At 34.6% G+C, this 24,930-nt stretch overlaps 1 protein-coding gene across 1 annotated transcript in view; it reads left to right on the top strand.

Moving 5' to 3' along the window:
• Positions 1-357: 357 nt before the first annotated feature.
• Positions 358-24,930, top strand: part of LOC111506188 (sodium-coupled monocarboxylate transporter 1) — a 260,551-nt gene continuing 235,978 nt past the window's right edge. Inside the window, exon 1 of the mRNA XM_074175184.1 lies at positions 358-587. The gene's annotated coding sequence lies outside the window, so the exon portion shown is untranslated. The remainder of the gene's footprint in view (positions 588-24,930) is intronic.

The following is a 24,930-nucleotide window of genomic DNA, read 5'->3' as shown; positions in this document are numbered from 1 at the left end:
AATGGGATCAATCACATTTTTTCTGAAAATCGCTGTCATAAATTTTAGTTTCACCTTCATTACTACCTCATCATGCGAGTCAATTCTATTTCACTATCACTCTCCACTATGAATTAATTCTCAGTTTTTTCATTGCAGCATACTAATGTATGCGGATATGCGGAAGACTTTTTAAATCCCCTCATGCCTGAAATAAGTTAATAATCCTTCAGAACTATGGTACTCATTTCCAGTTCCACACTCTCCGCTTTCTTGTATCACTCGGTCTACAAAAATCTCGTATTTACCTGGCGCACAGATCAGAGGTACCTCAACGGGAATTCACCCGTAAAGTCATCAGTTTAAAAAGGTTCTACCATCTTTGGTGGGGACCAGTTGGTATACGGGCTCTTTCCGATGATGCAGACAGCGAGAAACAAGTGAATGTGCCTTCAAGTGTAAAACGATTAGTTTTTGTTTCGATGAGCTAGCTCTTGAACCGGTGTGCAGATTTGCATTCGATACTCGCGCATAGTTCTCTTTTATTTAGACTGAGGAGCTGGAACGTATTTTGGATACATCGCAACAAACATCTATCAATTGAAAAGGTAACAATGATTTTTCCATGTGTTCTTAATTATTGAGGGTGATGGATATTTCATAAATATGGTGTTTTGATTTGAAAAACTTCAAATTACATCTCATTGAAATACACTCTCACGCGAAAATATACTGGTGCAGATACAATCAGTCTGAATATTTGATAGCAAACGATTTGTTTACAGGTTATTATTTCTTCAACATAAAAAAATATTTACTCATTTATCCTCAACTATCATTATCATGATGTTTCGACGAAGTTTTTTTTTTCCTTTTGAATTCAGTAATTTGAAATATCTTTTCGAATAGTTCATTTTCAGTGACAATAACATATACCTTCGAAAAACTGGAAAAACAGGAAATAATCGCAATAATATTTGTCCAAATGATCTGCCGAGTTGGCAGATGACTCCGTGACTGGATGAAGATGCTTTCATATAGTACTTTTATAGAAAACCAGTCAGGTAACTACGTTTATAAATGAATCTGGTTTGAAACTGACAAACATGTATAATTTGATCGTCAACAAAAATTTTATTCAATTTCAGCATGATTTTCAAAACAAAGGCTCTTCTTTTTGTGAACGTTTAAATCCCATATTAAACATGCAAAAAGAGCCATCAACTTGAGCTGTGAACAACATTAGTCAGTTACTCATCATTTCAATCAACTTATGTATTCCTCAGGGACCTCATTTGGGTCCATCACTTGTTTGCTCTTTTTATTGGCTTATTTGAGCCTATGAAAATAGTTTAAGGAACCTATCCTTGTTATTTGAAAAAAGCGGGACTATAGTACTAACCTTATGGAATCCTCTAAGAAATAAGTACTTACATAAAAATCAGTCAAACACCTACAATGAATATTATCTAGTTTTGAAAATTATGATTGAGCCAATTTTTTAACACTTATTGAATAGATAAAGTGGATTAAGAGTGATCAAGAAGCATTGAAGAAAATATTTAATAATAAAATTAGTGTCCTAGAAATCAAACCGCAAAAATAGCATAAATATAACAGAAGTATTTCACTTGTTCGGACTTCCATTGTCTACTATATAAAATGATTTGAAAATATAGTAGACAATGGAAGTCTGAAGAAGTGAAATTCATCATGAAACATTGTCAATCACCTTCAAACAAATATAACAGAAGTGATCAAACAACTTCGTGATTTTCAGAATAGACCATCTGACAAGAATGAAAGCATATTCAGATTGAAAAACAACAAAAATTTATCAATTGTATAAAAAAGTAAATTACAGAAAAATAATAAGCCGTTCATAATTCTAAAATGACTGCAGAAGAAAAGGATAACATTAGAAATGAAAAAATATTAGCCAAATCATTGATTCAATGTGTTATAAATTTGTTTGAGAAATACCCATCAAATCACTTTCTTAGATTTTCTATAGTCTATAAAACGTCAAAATTGAATGTCACTTGAATGTCCTAGCCACAATAAATCCGTGCAACTTGCGGTGAAGGATCGAATAGGCCCACTATTCACTTCTGACCTGCCCTTGTAGGTACAATTCAAGTACAATTCAAGTTTTCTTTCCATTTGATAATTTCAGTATTTTCAGGTAAATACCTCAGTATAATTATTTTATATCCTTCCTTTGTCGTGAAATATTTATTACTTTTGTTTCATTGGTGAATGTTCGACAAAAGAATGACTTTTGCTTTCAGTTGTTCTTGGGAAGAAGTAATTTCATTACTACTTCCCAAGGACAATCCCTGACTTCACTGTCAGTACCTATGAATACTCTGTCAATCTGGAAAATTCCACAGAGGAATATTTGTAAAAAAACAATGGGAAATATAATAACTACTTAGTATGAGAGAACAATTAGCAAAAGTCTTCGTCCATAATTTCAATAAAAAATCCAAATTGTTATAAATATTAAAATTGAAATTTTGAAAACCATTGATAACTTTTATTTCAAAAATGATCCACGAAATATGTGAGTGAATGAATCAAGTTGAATTCCCTCAATTTTTTCAACAATTTCAATACTTCTGAGAATATAGAGGATGAGAGTTCGATTTTTTTCTGCTTGCAAAGCAGAACGTGATAATGAATATAATATCCTGAGTTATCGTTCTATCATGATCATTCTCAGATGTTGATCCCGGCATTCAGAGGCACAGCACATGATCTGATGAAAAGTTATTTGAAAGACAGAAAACAATACATGCAAGTAAATGATAACCCAAGTCACAAAGAAATTGTTCCACAAGGAACAGTTTTGGGACCGATCATGTTATCATTTTTGAATCAGAAACATGGAAACACTTGAGAGAAAACGGATTTTAAATCAATAAAAAACATATTTAATCAGAAAATACTCACTGTTATCTTCCACAAAACTTGGTTCCTCTCTTTTGCTACCGAATTTCGAATCCTTATCTATTGATAACCATCGGAAACACGTTGAAGTAGAACTACTGGAACAATACATCAACAATACATTATCTGGGGTCATGCTATCAAATTTCGAATACTAAAAAACATCCATAGACGAAATTGACTTGACATTATATTCAACATCAAGTCAAATGACTTTATGTAACTAATGACTTTCAATGAGTCTGCAATAAGAATAAACGTATTCACAAAACGAATTGTTGTAAAAAAGCGTTAGTTGCTTCAAATTATATTTTTATCATCGCTCCAATCTGGGAAACAGCTAACCGAGTATTTATAGCAATAGATATTTAGCACCCTACGCTTTTTCAAAACAACATTAATTTTTTTGTAAATAGATTAATTTTTATTTCAGACTTATTGAAAGTCATTGGTTACATCAATCTATAGGACTTATTATGGACGTTGAACACAATCTTAAATTAGTTTCGAATTATATTTTATTTTTTAGTTTGTGTTGCTATTGAAGTGTGTTTCTCAGTTCTTCAAACTATCACTTATTTTCTACATTTTAGTTTGGCTTGCTATTTCAAGTCCATTTGCATTAATATGAATCATATATGCATGCGCATACAGCCTGGTTGTCTTTCTTGCCCCCACACAGAGACTGAATGAGAAAATTATTCAATCCTGGCGAACCTGATAAGGATAATGAGATGAACTTATGAAATTATTGTATTGTCACCGATTCTTGATAAGTGTATAGAGATTGAAATCAATCTGTTCGTTCAAAGTTAGTCAAAATCGAGTCCAAAGGAGTCGGATACAAATAAACAAACATACAAGTGACGCTAATAAAGGTGTGAAGCTGATAAAATGGTTATGGAATAATAGTAATGGGTTCTACTTTTTCGCTTCATATGAAGACTGAATATAGAAACTTGTTTGAATGTTTTCTTTCGAACGAAAACAGTGGGGCAGATGAGCTAATGATATTCATTGCCTGATAGATCTATTGAAGTCGAACTCATCTACTTCAATTTTCAACCTGATATAAATGTGCATGTCCAATTCAGTTTTTTTTGGGTTATTTGTGAATTGTCTGAGCGAAATTCAAATTAATTTTCAATCCTAATATTCCTAATATTCATGCAACTTCTACCCTTACATGCATGTATATATTTTACAAACATTTTTTTTTCACTTTTTATGCGTAAGTAAATCAGAATTATACCAATGACTATGCGCTTGCGCACTGGCTCTGCATCAGCAGAAATTATTGTTTATCAGCAGTGAAATTCTTCTGGCAGAATACGCCGAAATGTGAAAAAATATTGTTATAATTTTCTTTTCCCTCAAATATATATACAAATATATTTTTTCACTCTTGCCATTAAACATTATTATTATCCTCAGTTTGCGCTAGTCAGGCCCCATTCTCCGAAGCCCTGATGCACTTAGGAGGGCGCCTCGGCATTATTAATCAACGACCAGTTCCCATATCGTGGGGTGGTAAATGATTATTGAGTCAGAGAATCATGTTTCCTGACCAAGCGCAGTGAGCAAAGAATGACAGCCTTCTGCATTTGGCCGGCTAAGATTTCTGCTTTATAGCGACAGGCCGGTATGATGGTGGGGTGGAGAGGGTGGGAAGTGAATAGTTCCAATAAATTTGGTACTTCTCGTTCTCCATAACGAATTCAATATTCTCCGGAAAGCAGGGTAACACCGGTGTCACGTCAATACCGAAAAAGTACTGTAGGTAGTCATGAAGCACTGTTAGGATCGCGTGTATAGTTGTTGGTTCACAGGAGGATCAAAAATAGCTTACCGTTCTGGTTCAGTTGTTTTCAGTCTCAGACCCAGAACAGAGATATTAACCTGCCTAGGATCCAATGTGACTGTATTTCAAGCGGAAATGTACGCTATTGAATTGTGTGCGGAGAGATTGGAAGAATCCAACCTCATACACAAGTCAATAAAAATATTCTCGGACAGTCTGGCGGCGTTGGAAGCTCTTGGCTCCTATTGAGCAACGTCTAAATTGGTAGAAAATTGCCAAAAACGACTCTCCTTTGCAAAGGAGGATGTTGCAAGCAGCTTCATAGGACCAGAACCTGTCATTGGCATCGCTTTAAGCTTTGCCAAACAAAGATTTGAACACCTGGACGGCGAAAAGATTTATGGACTTCTAGCAGAATCTTCCAGGATTGGCTCACTCCAAGGCGTTTATTAACTCTTCAAAGCTTGATACCAAATAGTTGTAGGCCTACAGTAAGAATGAACTACGATGTCTAACAGGCCTTCTTACAGGCCACTGCCATTCGAATCATCATATGCAGAGACTCGGACTGTCGGAAGAAAGTGTGTGTCACCGAAAGCCTTGACCATGAGGTCTTCAATGTTGTTGATGAAGGGGGAAGTGATCTTCGCTGATGTTTTGGGCCTTCTGCTGAACGGGTTATTATTATTTCAATATTATGGTTTTCACCTGATAATATTTAATTCTCATCTGCATCTCAGTCAATGAACAGGATGTTTTCGAACCATAGTAAGGTAGTTGCCAGAAATAAATGAGTTCCTAATACGTAAATTTCCTTGCTTCTGCTTTTGTTTATGAAGGTTGAAAGATCAACATAAAGTATGCTTGAGTGGTTCATTTTTCACTGTTCTCACCTATATTTGGTAATAAGTCCGTGGAAACTGATCTTCCCATGTATTCATCACCTAGTTTATCAGACTAAACTTGTTCAACTTATTTTGTATTAGGCGAGAACAACCAGTTACGATACGAGTACATAATTAAACATATTTCTTTCCTTGCCTTGATCTGCAGTTCTTGAGTGATTTATTTGTTTTTCAATTTATGTGACTATTTGCCTTCAGAAAGCAAATGCTTTAGGAAACACTTTTTACAAAGATGTGAGGACCATGCAAGAAAGTAACTTTCAGACACAAACTGAAAAAAACGCCCTCTTTCATATAAACTTTGACTTACACGAAGGAAGCAATACTTTCGAAACAACTTATTTTATGTGAACATTTGATTATACAAAAAATACTTTTTTACACGCTTTATATTAGCTTCACCTGTATGTATGTATGTATGATTGTTTGTATGAATATTCGTGTGTAACTATCAAGATCGGGATCTTTATCGACAGAATTATCGGTATTATTGCTTGATCTATTCACGGGCAGATGGCGCTGTTCGTAACCTAATTGATATTTTTTATCTATTCGCGGGTAGATGGCGGTGTACGTAACTATCAATTATTGCTTGATCTATTTGCGAACAGATGGCGCTGTACGTAAGTATTAATTGTTGCAATCAAATCAAATAAAAATGTACTTTATTGTTGAAGATGAAATCTCATTGACAAAGTGTTACTATTCTAAGAAATATAAGATACACAAGTTAAAAGATATTGTCGAAGATAAAATATTATTGTCAAAGTGTTATTATTTTAAAGAATATACTTAAGTTATACAAATTGAAAGTAATATTTGAACATTTGGTGATTTCAGCATTTTGGGGTGAAGAAGTAGTCAGAAAGTGATAATATATATGCTACATATTGAAATAAATAATAATAATGATAACAATAATAATAATAATGAATATTCTCATGCAACACATAAATGTAAGTATGAGAATATAAAAACTATAAAGCATAAAAATATCAAAGTGAATGGATAGAAATTAACGAAAAGAAAATCAAAATAAAAAACCTATTTTAGGAATTATAAATGCTAGCGAAATTTTTGTACTACAGATGAAATATTTAAATATTTTAAACTACCCGTGATTCAGTACAGAAAAAAGTTTTGAACAAAATGAAAGATATATTTCAACTGTTAAAATTTTAGTATTTTAATAATCCATAACATGATCTGAAGAGATAACATGTTCAGCTAGTCCACAGGAACGTTTGTTTAGTCTGCAGTCACTTTTATGTGAAGTGATTCTTCCAGATATATTACAAGTGCTCTTACCAATGTAAATTGAATTACAAGAAAAACATGGAATACTATATATAACATTAGATTTTCGTTTGTTGCTGTGAGGGGTTTTGATTTTAGAATATAGGGTTGAAATTGTTTTATAAATCTTGGTAGAAATTCTAATACTTTTTATGTCACGAAATATATTAAGTAGTTTAGGGGTTAATTTTGGAATATATCTTATGGAATAATTATATATAATTCGATTATTGTCAATAGAAGAAGGATTATCTGTTTCGGAAATTTCATACCTAATACTTCGTGAGGTTAGGGTAGATAAATTTGGATAACTTGAATTGAGATTGAATTTGGGAGAGTTGAATGAATATTTATTCAAAAGCTAAGGAGGATATGAATTTTCCATTAGAATACATCAACATATCGTTTAAGGAGGGGGATATTATATTTTATTTTATTGAAATTTCAGTCAGAATGTCATCTAGTACAAAATTGCAAAGAATTGGAGATAAAGTAGAACCCATAGGTTTATCAAAATTTGTTTATAATATTGATTGTTAAATTCAAATATATTTGTGTTTACAAATTTCAACAAAATAAGGAAATTTTTTTTGTCTACAGTGGTATATTGTTCAATTTCGTTCCAATGATTTTCAATACTTTTAATTATTGATTGTAAAGGAAGATTAGTAAATAGAGAAACAACATCAAAACTTACAATTTTATATTGATTGGGTAACTGAAAATTGTTGACGATTTCACTAAAATGAAAACAGTTTTTAATATAAAAATGATTATCAGTTTTGTAGGCAAGAGTTAAAATATCTGTCAAAAATTTTGCAATTGGGCCATTAGGAGAAGAAATAGAGAAAACAATATGTCTCATTGGAATAGATGGTTTATGAATTTTAGGTAAAGCGTCAAATCTGGGAGCAGTAGCGTTATAGATTTTAATTTGTTTGCCAGTAATGTCATCTGATTGTTTTTCATTAATCAAGTCTGAAATTAATTCATTAGCTTTTTGTTGCAGTGTTCAAACATGATTACCTCTTAGTTTAGTGTAATATTGTGGATTATCAAGGTGTTCTTGGCATTTATTTAAGTAATCATGCTTGTTCATAGCAACAGTTACATTGCCTTTATCACTCTTGACTATGTAAATTTCGGGATGTTGCTTGAGAAAAGTTTTACATCGATCATAATATTTATTGAGGAAGTGATCAATTTGGTCAAAAGACTGTGTAATATTCTTTAAGTCCGCTAATAAAGATGGAACTTGGAAATCTTTTTTGGGAGAAGATATTTTGTAGATATTCTTGATAAAGGAAAAAATATATTTCCGAAAGCTTGAATAACAAAAAATAGTGTTTCCATAGCCCGCAGATATTGACTGAAATACCCAACTCAAAATTAATTTATATATATATATATATATATATATATATATATATATATATATATATATGAACTTATATATATATAATATATATATTACCAATTTTCCCTTATTTTCAGTATTTTCATATTAAATTTCACAAAAAGGATTTGAAGCTTTTTACCTTCTATTAATCATCTGCGGGCGCTTTCAAATTTGCCTGAATTTGTACTGCATCAGGTACTATTCTTTGTGTTAGATCTTCTCTAGGAATGTGTATGGTTTTGTTCAATATATTGAATGTGAGGTCTTGTTGTGTTTTGATTTGTACTGTTTCTTGATAAGTGATTTATGACTGTTAAATTTATGGATGTTCGAATTTTCCCAAATGTCCATGCGGTTTCCCTTGTTGACTTGTTTTATGAGTTTTTTGTTCTCTGGTGGGGGAAAATTATGTTTGTTCTGTATGGCGTGTATTGCAAGTTGGATTTATATACTATTGGATTTATGTATGCCTTTTTGTGCTCATTGCACCTTTGGATCAGTTTTTTCTTGGTTTGGTTTCTACTTATAGCTGTTTTATAAACATATTGAAAACATTTTTGGAAGGAATACAGTTTTATAATTTGTTTTTCGAGAAGTTTTCGCAACTATTATAAAATATAAAATTGCTAGTTGGGTCGTATATGAACATTGAATTACACATATTTGTAAAGAATTCATTTCGGAAGTAATCGTTTTCTTACTCTCTTTGAAAGATTCCCAAATTTTGAAGATGGAGAAGTTGAAAGCCAAAACCTTGCCAGTCAGGAATATGACACAACGAATATCAACATAAGAATTCGTCAGTTTCTACGTTGGGAAAAACTCGAGCACTTCGACCGTTGCCTCATCTCCTGTGATAACATCTATCGCGGTAGAAGACGAAACGTCAGGCACAGAAACCTGTAGACCACGGCCTAAAACCCAGGAAATAACTTTGACGCAATTCATCAGATGTCAGTTTTCAGAAATAAACTTCTTTCACATCAAGAACAACTCATGGATAATATTCAATACTTGTGAATTTTTCAAGTTGTCAACTAATACAGTTGAATTTCATCAGGTGCCATTTTAGCGTTATTTTTATAGCAGTGTGCTCAATTAACTGGTTTTATTTTATTGCATTGAGGAGAATGTGAGCGTATAATCTAGGTGAATAATAATATATTTTTATATTTTTACATTCTTCCGAGATTTTCCCAAGGTCACTAGCCAAATTTACGAATGATTATTCAGAATGCCTCATTAATAGTCATTACTATTACTACTAGGAATTATTGGTTTTGGTTCATTAATTTTTGTGAAATGAAAAGATGAGATGCAACAGAAAAAGTGAATAGATTAAAAATATTATTATCCGATATCAAGAACGCAAAATATTGCTTCAAAAACTTGAAATCTACGGATTTAGAGAAAACATCTTGTTGTGATTTGAGTCATATCTATCTGATCGCGTTCAAGTAGTGAATTTCAAAATTTCATCTCCAGATGAAATGAGCAATGAATGCGGAGTACCTCAGGCCTCAGGCCAGTACCTGTTTTCGGACCTTTGCTGTTTTTTATTATACAGTGTGACCCATTTAAAATGGAACCACCCCTGTAGAATGTGCATTTTTCAATCAATCTCAATTTTTTTTTATTGGAATATTAAGCATGAAAAACTGTATCTTGACACTAACTTTCACAATTTTAGTTTCATTTCCAAGGCACTCTATGGTTTTTTTTGTTTGTCAAAAACGGCAAAAGTTTATTAGGCAATTTTTGTTTTCAAATTTGACTACACCACTGGATTCGTAGTCGTTATGAATCAAAACTGTCAAATTTTCATAAAAAAATATTTGTTAACAACGAAGTTACAACAACTTCAATTTTGGAAACAAAGTATTTGTTTGTAATTTTTATTCAGATTATAGACATATTTGAGATCTGACAACACTGTCATCACCAAGTAGAACACCAGTGAATTTGTACAGTGAAAATCCGAAGTCAACAGCTCAATGCGTTCTACAGTTATAACTCCTGAAAATATGGTAATGTGAGAGATTTGTGGTGCAAGCGTTTTGTAATAAAAATCTGACTACGCCACTGTATTTGTGGATAATATTCCTTTAAAATCATTCATTTGAGTGTAGGTTACGAGAAGTGAAAATTAAAATAAAAATTGAATAATTGAATAACAGAAAATTAAAAGTTCATTTTCAAGTTACGCAGTAGTAGACCAAGTTCAGAATCTCATGTCATGGAATCTCCCAATTGCGCTTTTAACAAATCTTGATAGAATCTTGAAGTATTAATGGTCATACTTGTAAGCTTTTTGGAAGTTTCCCAATAATAAATAATAGTACTTTTGTAACAGCGCACCTGGAAAATCACATTTTATGAGATTCTGAACCTACTCTACCTTCTTCTATAGCTGATGAAAACAAAATGTATACAAACAAGTTTCAAAGTATATATTCAACAATTAATTGCCATCAAGAAAAAACTAAACATTGATTTAAAACTAAACATTCAAATTTTTGTGGCTTCTACCAAACCTCCATTAAGTTCAATACATTTATCGTATCTCTTCCGAATATTGTTTACACTATTTCTTATTTGTTGAACTGTAATTTCGGCACAAGCTTGTCGTATCCTTTGCATGAGTTCAGCTCGATTCGTTGGTCTTGTTCTGTATACTTTTTGTGTCAGAATACCCCACAGAAAAAAGTCTAATATTGTTAGATCAGGCGATCTAGGTGGCCATTCAATTAAGTCACTACCTCGTCCTATCCAATGATTTGGAACCTGGTTATTTAGCCACTCTTTAACAATCCTCGAATTGTGCATGGAACAGCCGTCGAGCTGAAAATATAAATTTACTTGTTCCGCAAGAGGCATTTCATCTATTTCGTCCGATAATTGGTTATTTAGAAATTCCAAAAAATTTTGCCCGTTTATGTTTCCATCAAGAAAATATGGACCTATTATTCTATTTTGTACTATACCACAATAAACGTTAACTTTTTCGGAATATTGACTTTTACAATTTATGATCCAATGCGGATTTTCCGTAGCCCAATACCGAGCATTTTGCGATGAAACTACCCCATTGGTGCTGAAAGAAGCTTCATCACTAAACATTATGCAGTTTAAAAAATTTCTTGTATTCAGGTACTCGCCTTGTGCCCACAAACAAAATTCCATACGTTTCACTTCATCACCTGCCTTTAAAGAGTGAAGAAATTTAGGTTTAAATGCTCTCATTTAGTTTTGTTTAAGACATCGTCGAATAGTCTCTCTCGGTAAGTTTAAATCCAAACTGGCGACTCGTAAACTTCTGTTTGGGTGGTTTCTAAAATAATCTAAAACAGCACCTTCGTTTAAATTTCTTCTTCGGTGATTATTTTTTAAAATATGTTTGCTGACTGCACCGGTTTCTTTAAATGTTTTGTTAATTTTACTGACGGTGCTTCTGTCAATGGGAAGTCGATTTGGATGTCTGTGATTAAATATCCTAGCTGCTTCTCTTTCACTATGATAATTGTCCCCAGAAATTCTCACAATTTCAATTCTTTCTTCTAATGATAATTGCAAAGCCATTATCAAATGCACGTAACTAACAACTATTATTTTATTTATGATTAACTGTCAAAATCACAGCCTACTGTTGATTTATTATAAAACCTTTGCATAATGAGTTCAGCTTCCTCAAATTATTGATATCTCCTCTAAAAGATTGTTTTAGCTGAGTTATGAAGAATTTACAGGGAACAGTTTTTGTCCTGCTCTCTGTTTTATTATTGAATAAATGATTTCCATGCTTTAAATCAATTTGATTTTAGCGGCTATGCGGAAGAATGTACTAAGTACTGCATAACTTGAAAATGAATTTTTAATTTTCTGTTATTCTAGAATACACTTCTCGTAACCTACACTCAAATGAATGATTTTAAGGGAATATTATCCACAAATCCAGTGGCGTAGTCAGATTTTTATTACAAAACGCTTGCACCACAAATCTCTTACATTACCATATTTTCAGGAGTTATAACTGTAGAACGCATTGAGCTGTTGACTTCGGATTTTCACTGTACAAATTCACTGGTGTTCTACTTGGTGATGACAGTGTTGTCAGATCTCAAATATGTCTATAATCTGAATAAAAATTACAAACAAATACTTTGTTTCCAAAATTGAAGTTGTTGTAACTTCGTTGTTAACAAATATTTTTTAATGAAAATTTGACAGTTTTGATTTATAACGACTACGAATCCAGTGGTGTAGTCAAATTTGAAAACAAAAATTGCCTAATAAACTTTTGCCGTTTTTGACAAACAAAAAAAACCATAGAGTGCCTTGGAAATGAAACTAAAATTGTGAAAGTTAATGTCAAGATACAGTTTTTCATGCTTAATATTTCAATAAAAAAAAATTGAGATTGATTGAAAAATGCACATTCTACAGGGGTGGTTCCATTTTAAATGGGTCACACTATATATGAATGATCTGGCATATATATATATCGATTGAAGGTGAATTCACAAGTTTTGCTGACGACACGTCTATACTTTGGCATGGAAGAAGCACTGATGCACTAAAAATTAGGGTAGAGCATGATATAGGCAAAGTTAAACAATGGTGTGATGCCAATTTATTATCTTTCAATATATCAAAGACTAATATAATGTCCTTCAAATGTAACATGGACCATATAATTCTTGAAGAACAAATCATTGATCATGAACTAGAGAACAAATTTTTAGGCCTCAACATAGACAAGAAATTTAAATTTGGAACGCATATCAGTATTCTCTGCAAAAAATTATCCTAAAGTTGTTATGCGTTTATTTATCTATAACCCCTTGGACTATCACTCTGCTAGAAAAGCATAATTTGCACTTTTTGAATCCCACTTGCGGTACGGAGTTTGTTTCAGTGAGAGCAGCTGTCAAAACTTAATCAGTCAAGTTTTCACAATACAGAAAAGAGCATTGAGATTCATTACCAGAACCAGAGTTCAAGATTTCTGTAAGCCTGTTTGTTCAACAGTCTACTGCCTCTTTATTTTAGAAACAGTCTGCCAAATGCACAGAAAGCACAAGATAACATCTCGAACTCAACTCAAAGTTATGCTACTCGTCTCACATTCAATATTCCTCTTCCTATCCCGTCAACAGCACAAATCAAAAATTCGATTCTTTATAATAGCAAAAAAGATTTCAATCATCTTCCCCTTTCAATCAGAAAGTTAACATTTAGTTCTTAAGCTTGCTTGGTCAACAATTAAAATGTTTTATCACATTCATTAAATCTGGAATATCATTGACTTTAGGTCGATGATGGTCACTATCTTGCATTGACGAGTGGCTGATGAGCCCAAAACCGGACTGCAAGTGTGCCCGTTCCAAAATTGAGGGTCGACTTTTTCAGTTGTATTGCCAATTGCATATGCAGGAAATTTTCTGTGAAGATTCCTGCAGTGACGACTATCGGATATAATCCAACTCCCTTCGTGGTATTAGCCAGGGGACTAGTTGTTTTCTGATAGGCGTCAGTCCATTAAACCCACTGTGTAGATATATCGAGACTGGCTTGAACGTTTAAAGTTCATTTGCTTTAGATTTTTTTATCACAGACTTTTACCATAGATTTTTTGATGTGTGCTTGAGCCATGTTGATATCTTGTTTTAATTCTTGACCTTTATTTTATTGTTTCTGATTGTTTCAGTTTTCAAGCCTGCTTGGTCAACATATAAAAATTTTTATCACAGACTTTTACCATAGACTTTTTGAAGTGTGCTTGATCCATATTAATATCTTGTTTTAATTGTTGACCTTTATTTTAATGTTTCTGATTGTTTTAGTCCTTAAGCCTGTTTGGTCAACAAATAAATATTTTTATCACATACTTTTACCATAGACTTTTTGAAGTGTGCTTGAGCCATATTAATATCTTGTTTTGAATTCTTGAGTTTTATGTTAATGTTTCAGATTGTTTAAGTTCTTAAGGCTGCTTTGTCAACAAAACCTAATTTTTTATAACAATTATGCATTTCTGACTCTGACTCTAAGCGGCATAAAATTCATCGATCATGTGCGAAATTGTCAAATTTTGTTCTATTTCGAATATCTCTGAAACTAATAAGACACAATTTTCTAAAATTTAAAATGTAATTTGAATGAGCGTCAAATTGTGCAACTCATTTCTCAACAAACTGATTTTATATCTTTCATGCTGTCAACAAATAAATATTTTTATCACATACTTTTACCATAGACTTTTTGAAGTGTGCTTGAGCCATATTAATATCTTGTTTTGAATTCTTGAGTTTTATGTTAATGTTTCAGATTGTTTAGGTTCTTAAGGCTGCTTTGTCAACAAAACCTATTTTTTTATGACAATTATGCATTTCTGACTCTGACTCTAAGCGGCATAAAATTCATCGATCATGTGCGAAATTGTGAAATTTTGTTCTATTTCGAATATCTCTGAAACTAATAAGACACAATTTTCTAAAATTTAAAATGTAATTTGAATGAGCGTCAAATTGTGCAACTCATTTCTCAACAAACTGATTTTATATCTTTCATGCTGTCAGAACTTGTATTGGACGCATAGTATATAAATTGAAAATAATCATTTTTATTATGCCCTTATGTCTGTATGGAATGAAATGAATCACATTTAGAACCTTTCATAGGACAACATTTCAGATAAAGAGAAAAAGTACCTCTCATCACATTTGATATTACATGGCGAGCTTATATTCATCTTGTAATCTTTGTTTATACTCCATAGCTGAGAAGTCTCGGGCCTAACACATAGATGGCACCACACTTATTTCATATATACTCTTATGTCTTATATACTCTTATGTCTCTTGGAGTTTTTTTTTGAATGGTGGCCAATGAAATTATTGATTCAAAAAATGAATTTTCACTTTCAAATTATTTTTTATTGAATTATCCAATTTGCAATTCAATTTTCTTCGAAAAGTTGCATCGTGAATACAGTAGTCCTATGGAAGATTCTGAAGTAGATATTGCTAAAAATGAGAGATTTAATGAGTTTTCATGCTCTCTAAAATATTCGAGAAAAATGTTTTCCATCAAATAAGAGCGTTTCTTGAAGAAAATCGAATACTTCCGCACGAGCAGTCTGGATTTCGCAAAAAACATGGAACACAGACTGCACCTTGAAAGTAATCGACGATCTTGCGAGATTCAGAGATCAATCAAAAGTCACCATTTCAGTACTGCTTGATCAAAGTAAAGCTTTCGATTCAGTTAATTTCGATTTACTCATCAGCAAGCTCAAGTTCACAGGATTCTTAAATGGATGACCAGCTATCTCACAGGCCGATCACAGAGGGTCAAAATGGTTGATTACTCATGATCATCTCTAAAAGAAACAATCACAGGTGTACCGCAGGAAAGTATTTTAGGACCCTTGATGTTTTCACTGTTTATTGATATATAGTTACAGATGATATACAGTTATATTTGTCTTCTCATAACACCGATACAGAAAGTTGCTTGGCCAATATAAACACAGATTTGCACAAAACATTCCTATACTCGGAGAATCATGGACTGAAAATCAATCCAAATAAAACTTTGGCCTTATGCATAGGGTCTCGAAGACAAATAGTAGACACTCAGTGTAACTATAGGCTCACTCTCGATAACGCAGATATTGACTGGGTAGACAGTGCTAAAAATCTTGGTGTGACCATAGATAGCTAGCTCTTTGTCTTTTCATGAACATGTGACAAACATTTTCAAAGTATTATTCTTCAAACTCAAATCGCCATATAAATTCAAGTATCAGTTATCAGAAGAAATGAAAGTCAGGTTGGTTAAAACTCTCATTTACCCCCATATCGAGTATTGTTCTGTGTATTACAATTTTTTGTCGCAATATAACAAACAGAAGTTACAACATATACAAAATGCTTGCATGCGATTCGTATGCATTATACCATATGGTGAACATGTCACCCCATTTCTGTTAAAAATGAAGGAGCTGAATGTGAGGTAAAGTCAAATATTTGATAAAAATGTTTTTGTTCAAGTTGCTTCAAACTAAAACACCTAGTTATTTATATAGTTTATCAAGCAGGCATCCTGACATACATATGGTCAATTTGAGAATTAACTCATTCAACATATCTAGGCACCGTACTTCCAAATTTCAAGGATGTTTCTCTTTTATAGCCCCTTCTTATCTGAATGAAATTTTACCCCTTTTAAATCATGATATTCATCAATTTAAGAAAGAAAAATAATCACATACGCTTACTGCTCAATGCTAATTAGAAAAATTTAAAATTCAATGTATGGTAGTGCAGTGAAATCGTTAAATTGACCAAAATAATATTAAGAATATTAAGAGTTATTAGCAACTATATGATGTATTATTTTTTCAGCTTCTCTATCATTGTTATGATAGTAAATAAGTATGTTTATAATTATTTTCTTATACTCACTGTATAATTTTTGGGAGGTGTGGAAGATAGCCCTTGGCTAACCCTTTTCCTTTTATGTATAAATGTATTTTTATGCATAATAAACGATATTATTTATTATTATTATTACTATTATCTCGACTGATTATAAAATTTTGTGCCAAAATAAACAACGGTTTGACGCCGGGGCGGGGGGAGGGTTAAAAAACTGGGCAATCAATCTTATGGCATTATGCAAATTTTTTGGTACTGAATGATATTTTCGAACGGATTCGAATGAATTTTTCGTTTATGGTTACGAGTCACACGCTTGAAGAAGCTAAAAAATAGTGAAACCTGTGTTGCCATTTTTTGACTGTTCAATATGAGTCTTGAAATGTAGTGTAGAATACAAAAGGACTTGAAAAAATTTGTGAGAATCGAAACTAATTTCCATGTATTCAGGAGACAAGGAAAATATTTCCATGTTCTAGAATTTTTGGAGTACCCTGTATAATAAAGAAACTGATAATGCAGTAATTAAATCGCGTAAACTGTCTGTTGGTATCGATATATCATGAACATACAATGAAAAGCAATTTCAATAATAGTATTTTTTTGTCATGACATGAAGTTAGTACTATGAACTCTTGATTGAAATTTGATGATGGTCCTTGAACAATTCAATTTGAAGCGTATTCCGTAGTTATAATTGAATATAGTCGTACATCTTTTGTGTAATAATGAATTTGATTTCAATTATATTTTCTACCTTCATACAACGGTTTTCATTGTAAGTTTTTTGCGTTAAGGGATGATTATGAGTGATAATCACTTTTGATGATAATTCACACTCAGATAATTTCAGTTTTTGTTATTTCTTTCGAAGAAAATTGGACATCACACAAATATGTGTCCTTTTTTAATCGTATCTGCATCCATTGGTAACTTTGACCAATATATTTCCCAACTCAGTTTAACTTCAATTGAGCAGGGATTTTTTCACTCAATATCCTCAAACTGATGAGTAGCATTATAATGTTGGAAGCAGTGCACCCACCCTGTGTCTCGTACAGAAAAATAATAATTTTTCGGCCACCGTCTGGAAGGTACCCACTTCCCGGACCATTAAGCCTTGTCCGGGAAGTACGTACCTACTTATCGAATCTTATCGTTAATGTCATTTTAAATATAAAAATCTTGGTAGGTATGGTTTTATAGAATGCAGTTGATCACTACCTCAGCAGTGAAATGACAACTGAGTGCTATTCGACATGAAATTAGCTGACATTTTCATTTTTGTAAGTTAGTATGGTTTTTGTTCACATTTATTGCAATAAACTATATAAAGTTCAGGTACAAAAGCGTTTATGATTTGTTTTCGAAATGGATGGATATGATGGATGGCTTGTGACGCAAACATCTGGAACTGTCAATTCCTCTACCTTGTGAATCATGTACTACATGTTGAAAATCACCATTTTAGTGGAGAAAAATGTGAACATAGCCCCTCCTCCAAAGGTTATCGCATTTCTTAGGAAGTAGAATGTATAAAATAAAGAAATCAGAAGTCTTCAATAGCAAGCATATCAATAAATTCATTAGCGAAGAAAATAATGAAACATATCTGATGCTGACAAAAATGTCAACTGATCTAATAAACGACAAGAAATACATGTCAGTTGAGAGCACGGGGTGAGTGGCGGGGGGCCACTGTCTCTCTCTTATGGGTGTTTGACAGTCCTCCGGTGCAGACCACACGGCACTCACCCAGTAAAGTTATCGGTCAACTACCCTATCCCGCATATGCGGGCAACAGGCGTTGGCCGGTTTCAAGCTAGATGTGTGGTAGAGGTGTCTCGCAAGAGCCCTCGGCGGTTACTCATCCAACGCTGGAAAGGTAGCTTTCCTAACATGAGTGCCCCTCGGGGTAACGTAAGGGTATGCGGTGCAGACCACACGGCGTACGCCCAAAAGTCGTAGATGAACCGCCCTATCCCGCACCTACACGGGGAATGGGCGCGACATCTTCGACATATGATGTGTGGTAGAGGATGCTCGCGAGAGTCCTCGACGGTTACTCATCAAACGTTGGAAAGGGAGCTTTCCTAACATGAGTTCTAGGGGGGAGGTGAGTGCCCGCTCGCGGCTGGAGGCTAGTGAGCCTCATCTCCAACTTGCGTTGGCCTCTTAGGGGCAGCGGCTCCGCTAGCGGGTAAAGGGATACAGGGCTGCGGTAATCCATTCATGGGTGCATTGCAGCCCCATTATGAGGCACTGGACGGCTTATGCTGTTCCGTGATCCTCGCCTGCTTCTGTACGGATCCAAGCGTTCGAGGTGTCGGGGCTTGCGGTCCTTCCGGGATCTAGTATCCGAGTCTAGCCTTGGAGGGCACCAAGGCAGACGCTTGAGGTGTCGGAACCCGGATGGACGGAGCTACTAGTATCCGAGCTTAGGACCCCGGCCGGTCACTTCCGGGACCATTGTCCCAATTGATTTGGCATGGCTGGCGGGGGCAGGTGTGCGACGCGAGCACTCTCTGGCGAAAGAAGAGCGTAGTTAACTTGTACGAACGTTCGGTCGAACGCTGCCGATGGTCCTGTCTCTTGGTTAGCCACACTAAGTAGATGTAAGGAAGCAATTCCGGGTTCGGTGAGCGGGAGGAAGCCCTGCGAAATCCTGTTGGTGTGGGGTGAGGGGCGGTACCCGCAAGGATTTCCCGAAAATCCACCCCTCCACGCCCGATCGCATCCAACGCCAGGGTACGTCTGGGGGGCCTAACCGGCCCCCCAGGCCCCCCGGTGCGGTCGTAACTATGACTCTCTTAATACACACAGACCATAGCATTCGTCGAACTTCAGCGTTGTTAATTGCTGATAATGATGGAAACATTCCAAATTTGAAGCGACACGGTGGCTGGAAGTCTACCGATGTCGCTTAAGGATATACATTGTGTTTATTGAACAGGTGGCAAAAATTCAAGAGATTATTCCTTGGACAATTCTAACGATATATTGTCCTTTGATGATTATTGATAGGGTGCTTTGTTTCAGAAAATAACAAGGTATCACTAAAAATTACATGTAATGTTTCTTAATCTACAAGAACTGTTGAAAATGACTACCCCCGCTCCGATGCAAGAATTCAATCTTCTTCTCATCGACTCCCGAACTCTCAAAAACACCAGGATCGTTTCTGATTGCGTTATACCCAGCAAATATCCGAATTCTCGAATCTTCGACATCTTCCACTGTAATCGGAATGTTGTTGATAGGTACCAATGGAATTATTAGATTTTTTCACTTGGTAGGTTCAGTGTAGTACGCTTCAATTTTATTTCGGCTACGTTAATAATTTTGAAATTACCAAAATTGTTATTGCCGAAATTCTTTTTCGCCCCGTATCTTCGAAACAAAGCGCCCTATTGAAAATCATCATAGAACAAAGTATCCTTAGAATAGTCCAAGGAATAGCCTTTATCATCATGTTTAATGAACACCCTGTATAGACGACTCCCTCACGAACAAAATCAAAATTGTCGAGACCATTTTGTTTTGACTCCATCAAAAGACATTTTAATATACCAAGCATTCCAAACAAATTGAAGCCGTTCAATAGTAGCAATTACTTGAATATTCATATAAATTAGAATATAAATAAGAATAATAATTAAAATGTTCGAAATTTCGTTTTACAAAGAAATACAGGGTGTAACTAAATGAGTGTAAAACATTTAAGGAGGTGATTCCTCATCGAAAAAAAGATAGGATCTTTCATATAAAGAAATTTCATGGGAGCATACCTTGTTAAGATACAGCCCCTTAAAGGGGGTACATGAAATTTGTATAACAATTTTTTTCACAAGCACTAAGAAAGTTACAATATCAAAATCAACCTGACGTTTTGTACTACCAAAAAAATTATTTTAGGAACAACTACAGAGATACATCGTCATGAATGCGAAAATACGAAACTAATCTATCTAGTAGGTCGGCTATTAGCGATAGTGACAATTGAATTGGTATGACGTTGTCAGTATGTGAATTTTCGAAATTGAATTAATACTAATTTTGTGTTGCTGTTCTGTTCTTAATTTGTTACTTTAATAATTCACTTGTTATTAAAATGGCATACACAAATGAGGAAATGGCTGATATGCATTACGTTTACGGTCTGTCGCAGTGGAATGGGTTAGAAGCTTCTAGAAGATATGCTGAAATGTATCCTCAACGGCAGCATCCTTCACATAGAATATTTGCTCGACTTCATCAACGATTACGAGAATATGGTTCAGTCGACAAAAAAACGCAGGATTGTGGTCGCCATCGAGAAGTACGAATACCACAGCTTGAGGAAGCAGTACTTAATTTGATTGAAGAACAACCTACTACCAGTACTAGAAAGATTGCTTTCCAGCTAAATGTTGATCATATGACGTTATTTCGAATTCTAAAGGAACAACTCTTATATCCTTACCATCTGCAAGGAGTACAGACACTATTACCGCGAGACTTTCCGAACCGTCTTGAATTTTGCAATTGGATGCTGGAAATGATTAGAAGAAATTGTGACTTTCTGAAGACGATAGAATTCACAGACGAATGTAGTTTTTCTCGGGACAAGATTATCAATTTTCATAATTACCACATATGAGCTGATGAAAACCCTCACGCTATTGTCGAAACTAACCTTCAAAAACAGTTTTCTCCTAACGTGTGGCTCGAAGTTATTGGGGATGGTTTAATTGGGCCTCATTTTCTACCTCCTCGATTTAATGGTGAGGCATGCGTTCAATTTTTAGAAGAAGTGCATCCAGTACTGCTGGAGGAAGTTCCTTTGGGCGCCAGAAGGGAAATGTTATTCATGCATGATAGGGCTCCCGCCCATTTTAGTCAAGTAGCACGTCAGCATTTAACTGAAACATATGCAAATCAGTGGATAGGTCAAGGAGGACCACAGAACTGGCCCGTTCGATCGCCGGATCTCAATCCTCTCGATTTCTCTATTTGGGGACATTTACAGCATTTGGTTTATTGTACTTCTGTTCGCGATGTAGAGGACTTAACGCATCATCGATGCGTACAGGGTAATCAGAGAGACTCCAGAAATATTTGAGCGAATACGTGGCTCAATGTGTCGACGTCTAGACGCATGCGTAATGTCTGAAGGTAGACATATTGAACATTTACTATGATTTCTACATGTTGTGTGTTTTGTTGTTAATAAATTAGTTATGTTTGTTACCCTTTAATCGTTTAATGCAGGTACTAACTACAAAATAACAGTAAATCCAGTTTATGACGATGTATCTCTGTAGTTGTTCGTAAAATAATGTTTTGCTGCGAACTGGTTTATTTTGGGCAAACACACAAGAGACATTTTTTGTTTAGAATGAAACAGGCTATCAGAAAAAAAAAATTTAAATGGTAAACACATAATAAGACAAAAAGTTACATTGGAAATAAATTTTAGGAGTTGCGTTTTCCACCCCTTACAACCATGGGGTAAACCAAATAAATTACTGGCTAAGTGTCTTTTTGTTAGTACAGAACGTCAGGGTAATTTCAATATTGTAACTTTTTCAGTGCTTGTGAAAAAAATTGTTATTCAAATTTTATGTACTCCCTTCAAGGGGCTGTATCTCAACAAGGGATGCTCCAATGAAGTTTCTTCATATGAAATATCCTATCTTTTTTTCGATGGGGAATCACCTCCTTGAATGTTTTACACTTATTCAGTTACACCCTGTATAATGAGGAAATGTATCTCATCTATATGTTATTATACACGGTTGCCAAAAAAATAGTGTACGTAACGTATCCGAAAACAATTTTTTTGGATTCGCCTACGTCTTGTCCTATAATTTTGTCTACTCTAATTTTCCGGACAGTATTTTCAGGACTTACGTGAATAACTATTGTTTCTGAAAGTCTGATTCATACTCGGATTTACATAACCTAAAAAAACCTACTTCATGTGATTTTTCAAAGGCCTGTCATTAGTTTCGTGACGAACTGTTACCAAAAAATGGTCATTAATCTTGACGGAGACGAAAACTGTATTGCTTATTTTCAGAAATATTCTCAGTTATACTGAAAATCCAAAATACAATTTTTTTTCTTTCACTTTCATTTGTATATCTTATATAACAGTCTTCTCTAAGGGGCTTGAAAAAATATTAGAAATGCAATTCGCCTTGTTTATATTCTGGTTTTGATTGCGTAACCTCATTCATTGAAATAACTGATAAATAATTAAAAGTATTGTCGGTCGGTCGGTCGGTTGGTAGCCGAGCGGTTGGACGTTGGCGCTTTGTTCACTCACTCGAATCGACCGCCGTGTTGGTCGCTGGTTCAAGCCCCAGGCTGAACGGTGGATTTTCACTGGCTATCGTTCGACCCGTGTTAGGAATCACACGATCAAAGGTAAGACCTCGTTAGTCCTTAGCTCGCACAAATTTCGACTTCTGAGGGTTGTCGTTAGTAGGGGTGCGAAAGCTGGTTAACGGAAAAATAGATTTTTATGTTTTTATATTTATATTTTATCTTTGTTCTTCAATTTGTTATTCAAGTATGACTAACTATTATTTTTATTCTCAATATGTATATAACATATATTACAATTATTGACTTACCGTATGTATCTTATTTACCGATAATGATTAATAAAATTATTATTATTTTTTTTCACCGTAGTGTGCGCTGGTCAGGCCCTATCCCCCGAAGCCCCAATACATTCGGGAGAGCGCGCCAGTATTATCAACCAATAACCACTTCCCACACCGTGGGGTAAGTGATCATTGGGTCCGAGAATCATGTGCCCAGAGCAAGCGCAGTGAGCCAAGAATGTCAGCCTTCTGCATCTGTGTGGCTAAAATTTCTGCCTTAGTGCGGAAAGCCGGTATGATTTTGAGATTCAAGAGTAAAGAGGGCATCATTCCACAAAGGACTCCAATAATCAGAACAACCATCTTGACAGAGTGGTTTGGACAGAGTTTGCGGAGTTCGAAGAGAAAATCTCGATATTTCATCCGTTTTTCCTCCACCTTTCGGACGATATTCGTCTCGCCAGGAGCTGAAAACTCCATAACAAATATTGTCTTGCTCTGGTGGTCGAGTCGAGTCTCGGTTTTCATTCTGTAGTTTTTGTTAATGATACATGTTTAATAGGAATCGCATGTTAGAAGGTAAGACCTTATTGATCTTCAAGTTTTGACTTTTGAGGGTTGTGTTGTTTACCGGCTTATTTTAACGGAATATATCACTGAATCGATGTTCCAATCAGACACTATATCAACTAGATGATTTATTGTATGAAAGCTAAACTCATCAAAAAAATTAAAAGATCACTTCTTCATGAGCTTGTCACTGTTTAACAGAATGTTAGGTATATTATTTTGAAGAAAGTCATGCTGAATTATTAAATGATATATTGTTGTGTATTACGTGATACGTGAGAAAAGTACCAAAATCAAGATAAAAACCCTGTAATATTTGAAATCGAAAGTGAACAAAAAGTTGTTTTTGTGTCACAGATAATGGCTCAGTATCCTGTGTTTGCTCCTCGAACAGAAGTCACACCTCGCATTCGCCGGAGCATGAGCCTTAGGAGGCTCATAAGAAGCTTGATTCAAACGAACCTACTCTTTTCGAATATCAATTTCCAGCTCATCCAAAGTGGTGGGTTCATTTTGACGGCTATGGATGTTCTTTCCAGTTGGTCCCAGACATGTTTGATAGGATTCAGGTCCGTGCTGCAAGCGGGCCACCCGAAAATGGTGATATTGTTCCCTGTACCGTGAGGACGAGCCCCATCGTGCACAAACATGAAATTCTGTCCTTCTGCTTCTGCTCTGCTCTGAGACATATTTAGATATCCAACACCTCATTAACGTTCCTTTAGGCAGTCAGGGGTCCGTTGCAAATGTCTACAAATTCTGTACGATCATTAGGTGTTATTCCCCTCACACCATTATTAATCCACCTCCAAATGAGAGAAGGATAGGCCGCAAGAAATTAAATGTTCATTGCCTCTTCTTTCCTCTTGAAATTATACCTGTGATTCTGAATTTCTTTTGCTTCTCTATATATACTCTTGGATAGTATCTCTGTATCTGTAAGGTAGGGAGGGTGAGTGTAGGCCGAACACACACTCTTTTATTGACGATAACT

The sequence above is a fragment of the Leptinotarsa decemlineata genome, unplaced genomic scaffold, assembly GCF_025532065.1.
Source record: "Leptinotarsa decemlineata unplaced genomic scaffold, Ldec_3_MD MMD2_tig00000882_RagTag_RagTag, whole genome shotgun sequence".
NCBI lineage: Eukaryota > Metazoa > Arthropoda > Insecta > Coleoptera > Chrysomelidae > Leptinotarsa > Leptinotarsa decemlineata.
Note: the sequence above shows the minus strand (reverse complement) of the source record. Positions and strands in the feature narration are given on the sequence as shown.